A 20,701-nucleotide genomic window follows, 5' to 3' on the forward strand; every position below is an offset into this window, starting at 1 on the left:
ATGTTGACAATTTGATCTCTAGTTCCTCTACCTCTCCAAAACCCAGCTTGAACTTCTGGTAGTTCCCAATCTACATACTGCTGAAGCCTAGCTTGTAGGATCTTTAACATGACCTTGCTGGCATGTGAAATAAGTGCAATGGTGCGATAGTTTGAACATTCCTCGGCATTACCCTTCTTTGGGATTGGAATATAAATTGACCTTTTCCAATTCTGTGGCCACTGTTGCGTTTTCCAAATTTGTTGACATAATGTGTGCATCACTTTAACAGCATCATCTTTTGGGAGTTTGAATAGCTCAACTGGGATACCGTCATCTTTGCTCGCTTTGTTGTTGGTAATGCTTTCTAAGGCCCATTTGACTTCACACTCCAGAATGTCTGGCTCAAGGTCAGCGATTTCACTGTCATGGTTGTCAAGGACATTGAGATCCTTCTTGTATAATTCTTCTGTGTATTCTTGCCACCTCTTCCTGAGCTCTTCTGCTTCTGTTAGGTCCCTACCATTTTTGTCCTTTATCATGGCCATCTTTGCATGAAACGTTCCCTTGATTTCTCTAATTTTCTTGAAGAGAACTCTTGTCCTTCCCATTCTGTTATTTTCCTCTATTGCTTTGCATTGTTCCTTCAGGAAGGCCTCCTTATCTCTCCTTGCTGTTCTCTGAAAATCTGCATTCAGTTAGGTGAATTTTTCCTTTTCACCTTTGCCTTTCGCTTTCCTTCTTTCCTCAGCTTTTGTAAAGTCTCATCAGACAGCCACTTTGCTTTCTTGCATTTCTTTTTCTTTGGGATGGTGCTGATTTCTGCCTTCTGTACAATGTCACAAACCTCTGTCCATAGTTCTTCAGGCACTCTGTCTATCAACTCTAGTTCCTTAAACCTATTCTTCACCTCCACTGTATATTCATAAGGGATGTGATCAAGGTTAGACCTGAATGGCCTAATGGCTTCCCCAGTTTTCTTCAATTTAACCCTGAATTTTGCAATGAGTAGCTCATGATCTGAGCCGCAGTCAGCTCCAGGTCTTTTTTTTTTTTTTTTTTTGCTGACTGTAAGGAGCTTCTCCAACTTTGACTGCAGAGTATATAATCAATCTGATTTCTGTGTTGCCCATCAGGTGATGTCCATGTGTAGAGTCACCTTTTAGGTTGTTGGAAGAGGGTGTTCGCTATGACAAGCTTGTTCTCTTGACAAAACTCTGTTAGCCTTTGCCCGACTTCATTTTGTTCTCCAAGGCCAAACTTGTCAGTTGTTTCGGTTGCCTTTTGACTTCCTACTTTGACATTCCAGTCCCCTATGATGAGGAAGACATCTTTTTTTGGAGTTAATTCTAGAAGGTGTTGTAGATCTTCAAAGAACTGATCCATTTCAGCCTCTTCTGCATCAGTGGTTGGGGCATAGACTTGGATTACCGTGATATTGAATGGTTTGCCTTGGATATGAACCAAGATCATTCTGTCATTTTTGAGATTGTATCCCATTACTGCCTTGCTCACTCTCTTGTTAACTATAAAGGCCACACTATTTCTTCTACGGGACTCTTGCCCACAATAATAGATGTAGTGAGCCTTTGAGTTAAATTCACCCATTCCCATCCATTTTAGTTCACTGATTCCCAAGATGTCGATGCTCAGTCTTGCCATCTCTTGTTTGTCTACATCCAGCTTACCTTGATTTATAGATCTTACATTCCACGTTTCAATGCAGTATTGTTCTTTGCAGCATCGGACTGTTCTTTCGCCATCAGATACTTCCACAGCTGAGTGTCCTTTCAACTTTGGCCCAGCCACTTCACTCTTTCTGTGATTACTTGGACTTGCCCTCCGCTCTTCCCCAGTAGTATCTTGGGCACCTTCTAACCTGAGGGGCTCATCTTCCAGCGCCATGTCTTTTAGCCTTTCATTACTGTCCATGGGGTTTTCTTGGCAATGATACTGAAGTGGGTTGCCATTTCCTTCTCCAGTGGATTGCATTTTGTCTGGTTTCTCAGCTGCGGCCTTTCTATCTTGGGTGGCCCTGCATGGCATAGCCCACAGTCTCACTGAACCACGCAAGCCCTCTCACCTCATCAAGGCTATTAGTATTTTTTAAAATGAGGGTCTCATCATCACACATGGCAGCATTCCCACTAAAATTTTAAGGGGTGTGGTGGAACTGTGTACCAAATCATCAAACAGTATATGTTTGTTGTTCTACTTTACAGGACGTACAAATATGAGGAAGTGTAACAATTGAAGATGATTCGTAATGAATGTTCAGGTAAGTACCGAAGTGTATACAAGCTTTCCTCACTGTACCTATGTAGGGAAACTGTCATTTTTGAAGTGGTTTTCATTGTTCTTTAGTATTATCACTCTTCATCTTGGAAATTCTGGCTCAAATTCTCAGGATATTTGCTTGTACTCTGAAGATCAGTTCCTTCAGGCAACATACTTGTGCTACTTTGAGGGCACAGTCATGCATTTACTTTACTTAGGATGAAATTCCAGTGAACTCTATAGGACTTGATTCCAAATAAATATACATAATATTGGGCTGTGAGAATATCATGCACATTAATTTTGCCAAGTCTCACACATGAGCAAACTGATTTGTAAAAAAGGTTAATGTTTCCTGAGCAGACGCCAAAGTAAACTTAGTTACAAAGTTCCCAAGGTTAAAACAAAGGTATCCACAATAAAAATGTCCTTGGAAAGAAATGTGGCAATAAACATTGAAAAAGTGAGTAACTTTGAAAACTTGATAATGGAAACACATAATCTGTGAAAATTAAGCTTGACCCCTTTATGGGGTCATGATAAAATATGGAACATTTTTCTTCTTTTAAAAAATAAAAAACTTGTTCTAGCCTAGAGGAATGTTGGTGCTACTTTAGAGAAAGCAAGTCATGTAAGAGAATGTGGAAACATGAACATCCACTAGAAATATGGCCCGATTCCCCCATGTTATTGGAAAAGTCTTTGGGGTCAGGGTAGCATTGTCAGCATTCTGTGAAAATTCAAGCCATCAATGTGGAAGAAAGGGAAAAGACCTTGGCACTTATCAGTTACCCTCAGCACTTGGCTGTTTCCTGGACTGCTATTTTATTTTAATGTGGCTTTAATGTATTTGATATATATTGTATATTGTTATTAGTTGTTACCTGCTTTGGGTTCCAATTAATAAAAAGAAAAGCAAGCTTGTAAATAAATATTATTGATTTTTTTTTCTTCATTGATTGTTTCTTTTTTTTGTAAACATATTTTTATTAACTTTTAATTCAAAATTATAATTTTACAACTATATATACAATATAAAATAAATTGGACACTTAAGAGATTGCAAATTATAAAAGTGCATGTTTCTCTTAGTTTAATAAAGATGCAATACATTTATAATATCAGGTATCTCAGAATGTATGTGTAAATATTCTAGTATTGGTAGCTAAGTCACTATAAAGTCAGATTGATTTTCTATATTAGATATTGGTTTCATTTGCTCATTCAATTTAGCCATAACATATATATTCCAAATAGTTTTGTACCAAAAATTAATAGATGGTGTTTTTTCTTTTTTCCAATTAACAGGTTTTACAGATCTAGCTGCATATATAAGCAGCATTATACATTTTTGGATAACATTGCGGTGTTTGACTTCCGTTCTTAAATTCAATAATAGAGATTCGGGAGTGAGATTGTTTCTTTTTGGTCCTGTTGTGCCCAGTTTACTGACTTCCAGACATCTTCCTCTATTCTTTCCACATTAGGAGCAACTTCAGCTGTATTTCCTTAAAAGTTATACCAAATGATAACTGCCTTACAACAAAACGTGAATGCAAATTCTGAAAATAAATTGAAAATAGATGTTCGTTAATGAATATTTTAAATAAACAGGCATATGCACACACAGATTTTTATTTTTATTTTTTAAAAAATGCATCTGAAACTCTGATGGAATGTTAGTGGTAAAGATCAGGAACAACAGCAAGACCAGGGTCCAAACCCAAAGCCTGTTGCCTATGGATACCCATTGGGTACGTATTTTGCTGAATGGGATAGGTCATGGAATTAGGCAAACAATGTACATCTACTGGAATACCATGACTCTGCACATATGATCTATTAAAATGCACTTTACTTTTAGCATATAATTTATTTATTTATTCCGTAACTTATACCCCGCCCTTCCCACAGAGTGGCTCAGGGCGGCTCACAGCAAACGATAAAACAATAAAACAGGAGCAAAGTTATTACAATTAAAAAATAAGCATTTGAAGACCTAAAAACCTTAAAATTTCAACATTAAAACTATACTGTATAAATCACAAAAATCTAGTAAGCTACATTTATCCAGTCAGGCATAGGCTAATCGGAAGAGGGTTGTCTTACAGGCCCTGCGGAACTGAGTAAGATCCCGCAGGACCCTCACCTCTTCCGGCAGCTGGTTCCACCATGTTGGGGCCATTGTGGAGAAGGCCCTGTCTCTGGTTGTCTTGAGACGAACTTCCTTAGGCCCGGGGATGGTGAGAAGATTTTGAGTCCCAGACCTCAGTACTCTCTGAGGAACGTATGGGGAGAGACGGTCCCTCAGGTAGGCAGGTCCCAGGCCATATAGGGCTTTAAAGGTGATGACCAGCACCTTGTACCGGACTTGGTATGTTATTGGGAGCCAGTGCAGAGCCCGAAGACCCGGCCGGATGTGCCCCCACCTTGGGAGGCCCAGTAACAGCCAGGCCGCGGCATTCTGCACCAGCTGCAATTTCCGGGTCCGACACAGGGGCAGCCCCATGTAGAGGGCATTGCAGTAATCCAACCTCGAGGTGACCGTAGCGTGGATCACTGTTGCTAGGTCGTCGCGGTCCAGGAAGGGGGCCAACTGCCTTGCCCGTCTAAGATGAAAAAATGCGGACTTGGCAGTGGTTGCTATCTGAGCCTCCATCTTTAGGGATGGCTCTAGTAGTACCCCCAGGCTCTTGACCCTGTCCGCCGGTATCAGCGGTACACCGTCAAAAGCTGGCAGGGGGATTTCCCCTCCCGGTCCTCGACGGCCCAAACAAAGGACCTCTGTCTTCGCAGGATTCAGTGTCAGTCCACTCAGTCTGAGCCACTCAGCCACGGCCTGTAATGCCCGATCTAGGTTTTCTGGGGCGCAGACCAGTCGGCCGTCCATAAGTAGATAGAGCTGTGTGTCATCAGCATACTGACATCCCAGCCCATACCTTCGGGCGATCTGGGCAAGGGTCGCATATAGATGTTAAATAACATCGGGGAGAGAACCGCTCCCTGGGGCACTCCACAGTTGAGTGTGCGCCTCTGGGATAGTTCCCCCCCAATCATGACCCTTTGTCCCTGACCTTCAAGGAAAGAGGAAAGCCACTGCAAGGCCAGCCCCTGAATCCCCGCGTCGGCGAGGCGGCAAGTCAGCAACCGATGGTCGACCGTATCGAACGCCGCCGATAGGTCCAACAGCATCAGTACTGCCGAGCCACCCCGATCCAGATGCCGTTGAAGGTCATCTACCAGGGCAACCAACACCGTCTCCGTCCCATGACCTGGGCGAAAGCCGGACTGAAGTGGGTCAAGGATGGAAGCATCCTCCAGGAAAGTCTGTAGCTGCCTCGCCACTGCCCTCTCAATAAGTTTGCCCAAGAAGGGCAAATTTGAGACCAGCCTATAGTGTGCCAATTGGGCCGGGTCTAGGGATGGTTTTTTTAGGAGGGGATGGACCACAGCCTCTTTAAGTGGCGCTGGAAAAAGCCCTTCCGTCAGGGATCTGTTTATGATATCCCGTACAGGATATCTGAGATCCCCCTGGCAGGATTTAATAAGCCAGGAAGGGCATGGGTCCAATTTACAAGTTGTTGGGCGGGCAGATAAGAGAATCCTGTCAACTTCCTCCAGGCTGAGGGGGCTGAAACTGTCCAGAATATAATCCGAAGACATGCTCGGGGCCTCGGTTGCGTTAACTGCCTCAAAGTTGACGGGGAGGTCGAGGCGGAGTGATGCGATTTTGTCCCCAAAATAGTTTGCAAAAGCCTCACAGCCTATCTCCAATTCAATAGAATTTGGTCTGCCCTGGGGCAGGGTAGTCAGATCTCGAATTATGTCAAACAATTGTGCCGGGCGCGAAGTTGCGGACGCAATCTTAGCCGCAAAGTATGTCTTCTTTGCGGATTTGATTGCCATCTCATAGGTCTTCAAATTCTCTCTATAAGATGTTCGGGTCACTTCGTCTCGAGTACGCCGCCATTGCCTCTCTAGTCGTCTGAGATCCCGCTTCAATTGCCTCAGTTCCTGGTTAAACCAGGGAGACGGTTTAAGGCGGGGGCGCAGAGGACACCTAGGCGCGATCTCCTCGATGGCCCTGGAGAGTCTATCGTTCCAGGACTCAACCAGAGCCTCCAGGGAATCACCAGTGGGCCAGAAGTCCCGCAGGGCCATCAGGAACCGTTCCGGGTCCATCAGGCTCCGCGGGCGAGCCAAAATATGCTCTCCGCCTAAACGGGTTTGGGGTGATATATCCATACGAGCCTTGAGGGCAAAGTGATCCGACCATGGCACTGCTTCCATTGCAATATCGTTCACTTGTACTCCGGCCGCGAAGACCAGGTCTAACATGTGTCCCGCCTGATGAGTGGGCGTTGTAACAACCTGGGAGAGTCCTAGTGTCGCCATGGATGACACTAGGTCCATCGCCTGGTTGGAGGCCGCGTCGTCGGCATGCACATTGAAGTCACCCATATAGTGTGCCAATTTAATATACTTTTAAAAATCTTTTAGTTTGAATAACCCACGTCTTCCGAGCAATAATTCTGCTTATAGACATTCACAGGTACCTGCCATGTGGCTGGAATTGTCATTCTCCTGCTTGTGGCAGGATTCCTCCTGCTGATGTTCCTGAATTCCCTACACTCATTCATTCAAACAGCAGGGGGGAAATGGGGGACTGGGACATTGACTGATGTCACAATGCTCTAGGTAGGATGTCTCATAAAGTCTTGGGGAATTTCTAGATCAATGTGATGTCACTTCTGGGTAAAATTAAGATCCAGATGTAGATCTTTCACAACATCAACTGATGCTTCCTTTATTTGTGCCCCCAAACTCCCAGGGGTTGAAAGCAACCCCACATGAAATATAATAGCACATGGAAGTATTCTCAGTGGTAATGTGAAGTTACCTGACCACATCACATGCTTCAGATTTTGAGATGCTGAAATCAGACAACCACATTCCGAATGTGTGTTTATTTGTACTCATTTGGAGCCCTACAAACCAAAATCAGTTTTTAGCAGAGTGACAGTAGGCAAGAAAATGGTTAAATACCTTTTCCATCCTGCTGTTTCTTTGACTCTGAATGTCCCCATTTTAAAAGGGCCAGCAGGGTTCATGTTACTTGTCACCTGTTAACAACTTCTAGTTTGCCTTCCAAATTATCAAAATGCCAGGCCATCTTCCATGACTGAAGTCCTTGCTAAATGTTTCTGCTACTAATTCAATTAATGAATGGGAAAGGTGGGAGAGACACAGAGTACAAGTATAAAACTCACCATCAGAGAAACTGTCTGCATTGTGATGTCTTTTTGATCTGGATCAGTTACAAAGTGTTACACCACCTTTGGCATCCAAGCCTCAATCCAGATCCCTGATAGAGTGTAATGTTGAAATGAGCAGTGATTAGAAATGCGAAATATGCAAACAGATTTGAGAAACAGCCTGTTGTATGCTAATTGCCTTCTGTTCTAATTACTCACAGTTATGAGGCTAATAGAGAAATAGGGTCTTTCTTGTTAGGAAGTGGCTTGAATTTGCCACCCAGCTTCTGTAGAAAGCGTAATAGTTTGCTATACACATGAAATGCTAAACAGTCAACACTTTTCACTAATGGATATACAGAATACTACAGCAACACCTAACATACAAAGTCTTGCTTAGTTAGCTATCTCCAAAAGCCTTGCAGATGGTCCTGCTAGAAGTCTGAAGGCAACCCACTTGGTGGGTCTCCCATAAAAGTTGAAGAATTCCATCATTATAAGAAGGCATTTCAGAAGGTGCGGCTGTTCTCAACCTGGCATGATAAGCCACACCTGCAAAAATTCCCTATTCTACAAAACTGACTTCTATGAAAAGTTCAGGATCTTCATCTTCAATTGCATCTGCACATCCCACGCCCTAGAGAAAAAAAATATTTGCCAAAGAAAACAAGCCAACAGGAGTCCAGACTGATTCCAAGGCTCTCCAGCACAGGCGATCATGTAAAAGCCACTGCCTGCCCTTTGTTCTGCTGCTGTGCTGTTCTTTTGGCATGAGCTGCCCTTCTGTCAAAGAAATCCACACACTCCAGAAGTGCCAGCATGAGTAAGGAACATGGCAAACAATGTGTGTCTCTGTACTGAGTGCTTTGACATACGCTGCCTGCATCCAAAAGCAGATTCTTGGCCTCTGTCTGCCTTTGAGCCTGCACTGCCTCCCCCCTGGAGAGCAGCCAGCCCAAAAGAGACATGCCAAACTGCAAAGAGGAAGAGAGGATAACTCTTTAATCTGACCTGCATAGCTGTTGCTAAAGCTAACAGAAGAGCCGTCACCTTGCATGTAGGCTTCAGCTCTTCCTTGGGCAGGAAGTGACTCCTCAGGTAGTTCCCGCCAGGAAACCAGTTTTCCAGATGGCAGCCAGGGAGAGGAAAGAGAGGCAGCTGGCCTGCTTCTCTCATGCCTGCCTCCTGGCCCTTCTGACTCATTCCTCTCCTGGTCACACTGATAGTTTATATAAAGTGACCTTTTAAAGGAGTGTGTGCCCCACCTTAGTCAGGACTCCCTTCACAGCTGCCTCCTGTCTGGTGTCCAGCACTCTTCTAAGTAGTGAAATAAAAGTCTAAGCTCCTGAATAAGCATTTTAGCTTCCCCTTTTACCTATCAATAAAATCAAGCAAGCAAGCAAGCAACCTCAGGGGCCATAGCTCTCAAATCCCACAACACAGGCTGACTTGAATTCCTGCCCTTAAATCTCCCACTAAGGCTTGGTTCTACATTTTCCACAGCTCCTTCACATAAAGATGCCTACTCTGTTCTGCTTCTCTTTTAGAATGCATCCATTTTGTAATTAATTTGGGCTTCAGTTTCTGAGAAAAGCAGGTAGTTTGTTTGGAGGATTATTTCCTCTCCTAATACCAAATGCATTGTGTTATTTGGAAACAGAGTGTATGGTAGAACCATGTTCTTAGAACAAACACATAAAACAATTGTGTGAGTTCCAGCATACATACAAAAGGTTGCAAGTTCAAACATATGAGTCTTAAAATGGCCTGAGGTCATAAGGAAAGATAATTTCCCACACAACTAAAAAACCTAGATGATTGTTTTACTAGATGATGCACTGGTTTCATAGAATTAAACACTTCTTCCATCATTGTCTCAGTAGCATTAATGTGCAGGTTTGGTGACTTTCACCTCCTACGTCTCATTTGCAAAACTTGTCTGGAGTGAGCTTTTGGAAAAGCTGTGTACTAGTATGGTGCCAGAATCCTGCTTCAATGTGATTCAAAACAGGTGGCTTTAAACATTCTCCATATGCATGCAGATGTAATTGAAAACAGACAAAGTTTGAGTCCAATGACACCTTTAAGATCAACAACTTTTTATTCTGGATATTCTGTTGGACTTAAAGATGCCACTGGACTCAGACTTTATTATGCTGCTTCAGACCAACATGGCTGCCCAGTTGAAAACTGGCAGTTGTTGATGTGCAGCTGTTGTATCATCTAGCTCTAGAAAGATTATGGAGTATCATTACAGAGGTCAATGTATATTATCTTATTCTTCTTTGGAAAACAAATGAGAAAGGAATCACAACAAGCTACATTCTGTTCAAAAAATTATTTCTGGCCTCAGCCCCCTGAAAGCTGTTGCCCACCTGAATAGATATCACTGGGCCAGATGAACTCTGGTCAGAGTAGGTATCAAGCAGTTTATTATTCTAAGGAAAAACAACAACAACAACAGGAACAGGAACACAGATAAGGTACCAGTGAAGACCCCAACAGATAACAGTTTGGTGTAGCGGTTAAGTGCATAGATTCTTATCTGGGAGAACCGGGTTTGATTCCTCACTCCTCCACTTGCAGTTGCTGGAATGGCCTTTGGTCAGCCATAGCACTCACAGAGCTGTCCTTAAAAGGGCAACTGCTGTGAGAGTTCTCGCAGCCCCACCCACCTCACAGGGTGTCTGTTGTGGGGGAGGAAGATATAGGAGATTGTGAGCCGCTCTGAGACTCTGAGATTCAGAGTATAGGGCGGGATATAAATCCAATATCATCATCATCATAAGGTACTTGAGGTCTTCACTGGGGACAAAAGCAAGATATAAACAAGCAAACAAATCCAATCCCCACCCTATACCTTACGTGCCTCTTTATCTTCACCCTCCCCACAAGATGTTATGTTTGTAGTCCTGAAAAGAAAGAGTTATAATCAAAATTAAATATTTTAAAAAATCCTTGAAGAAACATGTGCAGAGAGAGCGTAATGGGCAAGGCATAGATGTCATTATGATATGTGCAGTTAAAGAAGTACATATGCCAGGCCATATGCATGAAAATATTGGATATCTATGATTGTCATCCAAAGTTTGGTATAGCTGGAAACATTCAGTTATGAATACTAATTTGTTCTAGACTTACAACTGCCAGCATGGTGTAGTGGTTAAAATGTTGAACTAGCATGTGGAAAATCCAGGTTTGAATCCCTACTCGTGCCATGGAAGTTTGCTGGGTGACCTTGGGCCAGTCACACACTCTTAGCCTCCCTTACCTCACAGGGTTGTTGAGAGACTAAAACAGAGGAGAGGAGAATGACATAAGCTGCTTTGGGTCCCCATTGGAGTGAAAAGTAGGATATAAATAAAGTAACTGAATAAACTGCACAAGTGTATTTTCCTTGCTGTTCTTGTAACTATGTTGTTTTGAGAATATCTATGAAATGCATATTCAACTGTGCATAGGATGAGATGGTACAGTCTTTGCACATGGCTGCATCATTTCAATTTTCATGTGGAAAGTTCCTTGTTTGAAAGCACTTCATTATGGAAAAAAAGATTAATTCCCATATCACACAGAGAGAAAGAGAGAGAGAGAAACCTAAGCTCAGCCAGAGGCAATTATGATAGTATACAATGTAAATATTAACACCAATCACAAAGCTTTTAACAGCCTACTATTAACCCTCACATTGCATAGCCAAACCACAACCATTATATGTAGGCAAAGACACAATAAACTAATCAGCTGTCCCAGATTATGGATGCATTGGCCCGTGAGATTCAGAAAGGCTGAGATTCTCAAGGACAAAAGCATGCACTAAGCCCCCAGCATCACACTTTGTTTTCTCTACCCATCTTTTGTGAAGTGTCATGGGAAAAATTCTAATGAGTTTCTCCACACTGTTGAAAGGAGGAGAAAAATAATTCTGTCAAACACAAGCCAGCATTTCTATCTAATTTTTGTTATTTTCTCTATCCTAAACATTGTCATTCCCCAAATAGGAATGGGAAGGTTTAAACAGAACAGCTGAATAGACAACTATATAAAAATAGCATCCTTTATTTTGAATGTATTCCCCCTCCTACCCACTATACACAATGACATCTTTAAAACGGGACATGGGAACAAAAATGAATTACTTAGTTTCATATAGCGAGGAGGCAACTGATGTCAATGAAATGCAACTGGTTTATTAAAAATAACTAAAACTAAACCCTGGGTCTGAGAAATCAATTGTAGAAATCAATCAAAGTGAAATAATTGTGCAAATGTTAGAAGGACGTTTCCATTAATTAATAAAACCAGATGTTCAGGGGTTAAGAATAATGTAACAAGTGGTACTTTATAGCAGTGAACATACAATTGCATCATTAGATTGTGTAAAGAGAACTTTTCGTTTAAATCAGTGCTAGGATCTCCCACAGTTGTTAAAAGTTAAAAATTGCTGCAAAGGGTCTCAACTGGACTGGATACATAGGTTTATCCTCCCCTTTAAATTTCTCAATCTAAATTGCTTCCCCAAAACTTCTGTCTTTCATACAGAGGAAACAGGCACCAAAGAACTCTTATGTTTTCTCCCATGGGCAAGAAGCAGTTCCAAGAACCTGATATTTCAGTCAATGACGTGTAATGTATTGGCCCTTGCTTGCCATAGTGTTGTGAGGGTTTATCCTTAATTGGGCTGATTACACTCCATGCAGAGCACTTGTTTTCCAGACCCTATCTTGCCAGCAGCCTTCTTGACTTACGTTGACATATGACATTTGTATAGAATGTGTAGTATAAAAATTCTGGGACTTCCTTTCTGTTGTTTTTCAGGAACTGACTTGCTTCTCTTTAGCCATACACACCCATTCAATATACCCCAAACGTTTGCAAAAATGACATTTCATGTCTCTGAATTCACAAAACTGCCTCTCATGATGTCCTCAATAACTGTTGGAACTGAGAGATGGTTTCCAATTCTGGGTTGGGAAATTCCTGGAGATTTGAGGGGGGGAAATGTAAGGAAAGCCCCCTACTTTTCATACATATGGACATCGTGATCACCAGTATGGTTGCCAGGGTGCCTGGAGTTTTGACTCTCACACATCTGCTCTAAGAAGTGGACTTTGCTTACAGTTTCTAAGGCTTATGTGGATACTATAAGCCTCAGCTTTGCAGCAGCATTCTGCTCCTTGTGTGCCCAGTCTTGGCCGCTGCAGTGGAAGAAGCCAGGCCACCACGTTTCCAGCCTGTTTCCATGAACCAAGGGCTAACACCACCAGAATCCATCTTGCTTTCCTGATTCCATCTCCAGCATCTGCTTCAGCTTTTGCATAAGCTTATCCAAGCATACCCTGCCAGGCTGGACTCCATTCCTTCTTAGTGGGAAGCTCACGTACACACCCTGTGTCACCCTTGGCCCGCAAGCAACCCATATGCCCCATGAATGGATTAACAGCTCAACTGATGTTCCTGATTGTCTGGCAAAACCATAGACAAAGGCTCCTGCTCAGAAGATGATGGGAAAAGAGGAAGAACATCTCCTGTCTCAACCAAGTCTTTTGTCTTACCTGGGTGATACCTAGGCCAGTATTTGATTCTCTATTATCACCTTTTCAGATAATCCCATTTAACCTTAAGTATCCAGCCATTCCCATTCTTACCCCAGTCTAACACCTTGGAGCCGCCTTAGGCCATATTGCAACTTGGAAATTTCCAGGTTCACAGGACTAAGGTGAAGTTCATTGGTTAAAGCTGACACCCAATTGGATGTCACCAAAGGACTCACCATTGGCTCTGCTAATGTCCAGCCTTCATGGTCATCACAGAGCCTCCCATCTCTCCTCCCCGTCACCTCCCATCCCCTAAGGGGTCTAAGGGAGCCTAACCTCTGACCCAACTCCACTCATGTGTGCATCTAACAGTATCCCAGTTCCGCTGTCTAGATCCATCCCCAATTCTGACCACAGTTTTGGGTCCATTTCCCCTGTCCTCTTATGTCACCATTGGAACCTTCCTCGAAGACTACGATGGTAAATATTACCCTGTCTGTTTACCCTTATATGTTCCCCTATCAATCTATCTGTGTTTCTTAGGCCTGTGTGAATGTGTGATTGTATTGTATTTTTATCTTGTGTGAAAGAACTATATTATTCTAAATAAATTACAATTGGTTTTATTAAATTAGAGTCCTTTTATTGAGCATTACCCTCTGGATGGTTGAGCCTGGTATATATTGGTAAAAAGATTCCTAGTGAGCCAGGTGCCCACCTAACTAATTCCCCAACCTCGTTTTGAGGGCATTTTGGCTAACAAGCCTGGAGAAGGTGGGGTTTGAGAAGGAGTGGGAACTCAGACAGGTGTTTGGGGAGGGACGGTGGCTCAGTGGTAGAGCATCTGCTTGGAAAGCCAGTTTGGCGTAGTGGTTAAGTGTGCGGACTCTTATCTGGGAGAACCGGGTTTGATTCCCTACTCCTCCACTTGCACCTGCTGGAATGGCCTTGGATCAGCCATAGCTCTGGCAGAAGTTGTCCTTGAAAGGGCAGCTGCTGTGAGAGCCCTCTCCAGCCCCACCCACCTCACAGGGTATTTGTTGTGGGGGAGGAAGGTAAAGGAGATTGTGAGCCGCTCTGAGACTCTTCAGAGTGGAGGGCGGGATATAAATCCAATATCTTCTTCTTCTTCTTCTTCTTGGCAAGCAGAAGGTCCCAGGTTCAATCCTTGACATCTCCAACTAAAAAGGGTCCAGACAAATAGGCATGAAAAACCTCAGCTTGAGACCCTGGAGAGCCGCTGCCAGTGTGAGTAGACAATACTGACTTTGATGGACCGAGGGTCTGATTCAGCATAAGGCAGCTTCATATGTTTTTTAAAAAATGCCATAGACTCCACCTTCCAAACCTGCCATTTCTGCCTGGGTAGCCATTGTTGCCAATGTCCACATGAAGCCTGGAGATCACTCAGAATTACAATTGCTCTCCAGATGGGCAGTTATCAGTTCCTCTGGAGAAAATGGTACACTCAAAGTCATTGTACCCTGCTGAGGTCATCCCCCATGACAGTCAGTATGACACGGCAGTTAGCAGTTCAGAGCAAGGTCTGCCAGACCCAGCTTCTTGCTGTGGAAGCTGACTGGGTGATTTACCTCCATCTCTTTTGCCTCCCAATCTCCTTCCTTCTCTGATAACCTATCCTACATTTCTTCATTTTCTCCATTTCCCTTCTCAACATTTGCATCTCAACATACCTTGCCTTCCTCTTTCTTTCCCCCCCCCCCCAAGGCCATGACACTCACCCATAGCAAATTTCTAGTGCCCACTGTATTTCTCCTTACATCAGGCCTTATTACTAGTTATATCTTTGATCCAAATGGGACTGGTGCTCAAATAAGGAAGGTGGATCAAAAAAATTCAAACTGAGACAATCCACAGTACGAAGTCCAAAGTTAGGCAAGGAAGAAGAGTCAAGTGAACCACACAGACTGTCTTGCTTTGGACTGAAACTAGATAGTCCCACCCACACAGTCACCTCCACTATACAAGTGGTGGACTGCTTTCACTCAGCCAAAGAGTTTGCCATTCTGTGGGTCTCTGCATCCATAGCAGGGAAGAGGAGCTGTATCCTTCAGTTCATAATGCTAGAACTGTAACTGTGTGTGGTATATGACCAGGGGTGGCCTGATGCCCCATGACACCCTAGGCAGGGTGTCTGGCGCCCCCCACAGCACCCCCATGCCTCCCCCCTTCTCCACCCCATGTCAGTTTCAATGCTGGAACTGCCTCTAGCCATGTTCCGGCTACCTAAAGCCCCTCCCCCGCCAATTGGTGGGTAAAACCGCATCACAGGGTCGCGCTGACAGTTTGTCAGGACCAGCATCCTGAAAGGGTGGCCTCACTGCTGCTGACTCCTCTCCCATTCAGTAAGTGGGGAGGGAAGGAGTCAGCAACAGTGAGGCCACCCTTTCAGGACGCTGGTCCTGACAAACTGTGAGCACGGCACGGTTTTACCTGTCGATGGAGCGATTGGCGGGGTGGGGGTGGACTTTAGATAGCTGGAAGGTGGCACTAGAGCCGGTTCCTGCATTGAAACTGACATGGGGTGGGAGGGAGGAGGAGGTGCGGGGGGGGAATCCAGGCGTTTGCCTTGGGGGGGAGGCCGAATTTGCTGTCCTGTCCTGCCAGCACCCTAGGCAACTACCTAGTTTGCCTAGCGGGGGAGCTGGCCCTGTATATGACTATGAATCTCAGGCAGCTCCTATGGAACTCCTGGCCTAGAAAACATTTTGATGCAAGCTAAAAAGCTCATTATCCCCACTCTACCTTCTCTAAATCAAAATGATCATTGCCTCCATCAAAACAGATATCTTCCGTTGAATATTTTCTGATCTTATCCCTAAAGAGGAAAGATGTAGGCTGTCTTTTGCTGAGCTGTTTGTTTGAAAAAAGAAAAACAAAACAAAATATGTTTAGTTTCCCTCACTTGATTCTGAGAACATCATATGGGACTGAATCATCCCACTATCACTATAGATCACTATCAGTATAGCAAATGGAGAAGAAATCACATGAAATAACAATTTAGGCATGCTTCAGATTAGTGTAGCTATATAACAAAACACACATTGTTTCCTGTCTTTAAAGGAGTGCCAGGTCTCATCTGGGGACATGTATGTGAATGTATTTGCATGCACTGGGTGGGGAAGGACAGGGAATCAGATGGAAGATAACAGTGGAAAGCTCTATGACAACAATTTTGTCCATAGGGGGATTCCACAGCTAGAATTATATAAAAGCAGAAACTGTTCTAGAGTTTACAGAAATCCTCCTGTGTTAAAAATGCTTTGAAAATATATACTGTCTTGCTGAATTCCATCTTTCAAGACATCCAGTTGCTCTGCAGACATTTTAGTTTATATCCATGAATGCATGCCTTAAAACATGCCTCCCACATAGGGTTTCCAGCCTCTCACTGGTGGGGGGAGGTTCCCGTGATTTATGGGCTCCCAACCCATGCGCTGGTGGGGGAGCCTCACCCCCAAAGAGCTCTGTTGGTGCCCAACATGCCCGGTACAATGACATCATCCAGAAGTGATGTAATCACACTGGGCACGTTGTGTGGGGATGCTCTAGCATTTTGGTCAAGAAACTCTATGGTTTCGTAGAGTTTTCTACCAAAATACAAGAGTGTCCCAATGTGATGTGCCTGGTGTGATTACATCACTTCTGGGTGTCATCATCATGCCACAAATTCAAAGTACGTGCAAAGGAAGTCCCCCTGGCAGCAGCCAGACAAGACTGGGGAACCCTACTCCCACAGATGATTTTACCAAAAGTTGGCACAAAAGAGTTAGAGGGACTGAGTGGCCAAAGCCACATGCTCTCTGGATTTTACAAGTGCATTTCACACCTGCACATCTGCCCCTGAGCCATACATGTCCCTACCTTGTCTTCTGATGGCTCAACACCATGTTAAATAGCTGCTCGTATTTCCCAGTGGTAGATCACTGATACACTTCCATGGCACATTTCTGGCCTGTCTGAAAGGCCAGGGCACACCATGCACACTTTATGCATACACAAGAGCAGTCTGAACACCCCATTAAGTGTGTGTGAAGTCTGTGCCTGTGTCAGGCATAGTCTGATTACCACACAGTCTGGGGCAGCTTTTTTAAAGAGACCACTGTGGCAAGTTCCTAGTGTGATCCCACCCACTGTTGGCACAGAATCCCTCCCTAAAAAGTTGGTTTTAAAGTCTTTATATGTTTGAGGCAGTAGATTTGTTGCATAGTGTTGTCCTAATCAAATATCATATCCTGGGGGGCGGGGCGTCGCTCTTAGATGGCAGACGTGCTTTGAGTTAGCTCTGCTCTCTTTGCCTCCTTTCCTTCAATAAAAATCGCTATGGACATCACCAAAAGGCACAAACAATGAAGAAAAGTGCCCGGAAGACGCCTAAACCATCAAAACAACCAGTTAAGTCAGTTGAAAACTTTTTTCCTTCCTTATCTTCTAAAACCATTGTGGGAGAGACAGGGCCCTTAACACCAGCTAAAATGGCCCCCGTTACTAACTCTTCCCAAACAGAAAATGACTCTGACAAGAATGGAGGCCCAATAACAAAGAAAGATCTGTTTGTTTTCAAAGAGGAGATATGTAATTTCTTTACAAGCTCAATGACAAGCTTGCTCCAGCCAGTTAATTTAAAACTAGACTCACTAGCAGCTGAATTAAAGGAAACTTCTAAAGTGGCAGAAAATGCCACTGAAATGCTCTATGCTGCACAAGATGAAATAAAATCACTGCAACAGTTTGAAATGAGGGCGTCAGAAAAAATCATGATGCTGGAAAATCGCTGGAGAGAAAGGAACCTCAAAATTAGGGGGGTGGAGGAGGGCGCGGAAGATAATACTTCCCTAACCAAACTGGTGGTGGAATGGCTTAACAAATGCATGAAAAATGATGGCATTTCGCCTAATAACATATCTAAATCATATAGACTGGGCTCAAAAGCATTGGGGAGAAACAGACCGAGGGACATCCTCGTGCAATTTAGTTCCCTGGAGGCTCGAGACGTTATACTCCAAGAGGCACGTAAAGCTGACTTCAAATTTAAGGGGAAAAAAATCCTTTTCCTCATGGACCTTTCTCCAGAAGCTATAAAAAAAAGAAGATAATTGAGAATGGTGTCTACGAAGCTGTTTGAAAAAAAGATTAAGTTCCGCTGGAGTCCAGCCTCTGACATCATGTTCTTCAAAAATGGCGCGCTTTTCCAAGCGTCTGATGGCATTACGGGGAAGGCTTTACTAGCAGCTATGAACATCGCACTCAACCAAGAAGAGGAGGAACAACTGCTTGCAGTAGATAAAGACATAACCTGACGGTATGCTGTTTTCAAGAACTGGTGCGGTCCCCATCAATTCGCTTTGGTGCCGGCAATTGCCAGTTGTTGTTGTTTTTTTTAGGATGTCGAGGTATGAGGAGCCGAAAGACAATACCTGCTACTGACCAAAGCTGCCAAGACCGATAAGTTCTGTCATTATATTTCTTTAACTTTATATATGTTATTTCTATGTCTTAAGTATGCTGATTCACTTTAAACCGCTCTGTGCAGAAGCGGCTCTTCGGGCATCGCCATTACTGTGTAAAGGGTAATTGCAGGACGTTACCTACCACTGACTACAGTCGTTAAGCCTTCGAAGTACTGCTATTACATTGCTTTAATTTTACTTATCTCTTTTTTAAGTCTCAGGTTTGCTGGTTCACTTAAATCAGATCTGTGCAGTAGCTCTTCTTGGGCACTGAGTTCTCTGTTTCAGCAAGTTAAGTACTGGAGGCTTGATTTTTGAAGATAGCACAGGTTGTTAATTATAATATTCTCATTGTTTAAAACACATAGTTCGGTTTAAAACCTCCAGGAAATAGTGATATCCTACTCTACTAGTAATGCATGTATTCTAGAAGTGAATTATTATTATTTAATGACAGGGTTATTCCTGTTTCTACTGTGTTTATAATTGGAGCAAATATTTTTTTAATAGATGGAGGGGATAACAAATAGGTTGCTGTAATAATTTTATTAATTAATTATATTAAGTAAATCTTACTGAACCTACTGAACTCTGACAAGCCAAAGAGTAATCCATAGAATTTTGTAAAACAGTAAAGGGAGGGGAGAGAGCACTTATTTTGAATTCCAACAGATTTATAGTGCCCTCCTCGTATTCAAGTGTAATTGTACTTGGCCTAAGGTTTGGTGCAATTATATTCTCAGTTCCTTCGTGTGAGCTTTATGTTTAAAGGCTCTCTTAACCCTCTCCATAGGTAGAGGGGTGGAACTGAATCCCATTATTTGAGGATTTTGTAAATTGTTAAATAGTTTTTTCTTTTTCTTTTTACTAGAGGACATAGTAAAGGTTTAAAATTTTGTTTATTCTGGTTGTATATGAATCTACTCGGACAAGCTGTCAAGTTGAACTATATTTAAGAAAGTTGAAATAATATTGAGTACAAAAATCTCTAACCACATAAAAATAGTATCTTGGAACTGCAGAGGTCTAGGAAATTGTATCAAGGTTAAAAGAATTTCAAATCTTATGTATAAAAAGAAAGCTAACATTTTGTGTCTACAAGAAACTCATTGTAAGAAAGTGAGTGATCCCATCCTAAAATCTAAATGGTTCTCGCAAAGCTTTCAAGCACCAGGCTCATCCAAGGCGAGAGGAGTTGCCATACTGATATCTAAAAATATCCCCTTCCATTATGAAAAACTTTAGTTGACCCCCATGGTAGATTTCTGTTCCTTAATGGTATTCTTGATGGCTCACCTTTAACTATAGCGTCAGTTTATGCCCCAAATAATAACCAAATGGAATTTCTGGAAACTGTTTTTTCAAAATTAAATGAGTTCAAGAAGGGAGAAGTAGTGATTGGAGGTGACTTTAATCAAATAGATGATCCTAAGCTAGATAAAACCTACAAAAACAGATTTGAGGCGACAAGGGTACAAAGCAAACCTAAACTGCAATCTTTGTTCTTAAAATATGACTTGAATGATGTGTGGAGAACACTGAATCCAGGTGTAAAACAATATTCTTTTTTCTCTCCAGTCCACAACATCTATTCTTGTATTGACTACATACTCATGTCTGTTGGTTTGCTGAGGCATACAACTGAGGCTGAAATTGGCTCCCAAACTTTGTCAGATCACGCAACTATTTCAGCGTCCATTGACTTACATAACAGAGAAGACACTAGCCACTCATGGACCTTAAATTCTTTATTATTAAACGACCAAAGTTTTTGTGAATTGGTTATTAAGCAGATAGAAGAATATTTTCGTTTTAATACATCATGTGGGGTAAAACAGGAACTTGTGTGGGATGCATTTAAAGCAGTCATGAGGGGTAACCTCCTCTCTCTGGCGACTCACTATAAAAGGGAAAAACAAAAAACTATAAGTGAACTACAAAACAAGATTAAAACCTTAGAGCTGAGGCATATGCGATTTGGTGGGAAAAAAACCTTTAAAAAGCTAGAATTTGAACGCAAAAAATTAGCTGTATTGGAAACTTCCCAAATCCAAAAACAATTAATGTATTTAAAGCAGAGGTATATTACCAAATCTCCCAAATATCTAAAACTACTAAAAAATAGGATAGTCAAAAAACAGAATTCTTCGTTGATCCATGCTGTAAAATCCTCAAAAGG

At 42.7% G+C, this 20,701-nt stretch overlaps 1 pseudogene; it reads left to right on the forward strand.

Moving 5' to 3' along the window:
- Positions 1 to 2,245: 2,245 nt before the first annotated feature.
- Positions 2,246 to 20,701, forward strand: part of LOC132573593 (cytochrome c oxidase subunit 1-like) — a 129,051-nt pseudogene continuing 110,595 nt past the window's right edge.

The sequence above is a fragment of the Heteronotia binoei genome, chromosome 1 (genome assembly GCF_032191835.1).
Source record: "Heteronotia binoei isolate CCM8104 ecotype False Entrance Well chromosome 1, APGP_CSIRO_Hbin_v1, whole genome shotgun sequence".
In the NCBI taxonomy this organism is placed as follows: Eukaryota; Metazoa; Chordata; class Lepidosauria; order Squamata; family Gekkonidae; genus Heteronotia; species Heteronotia binoei.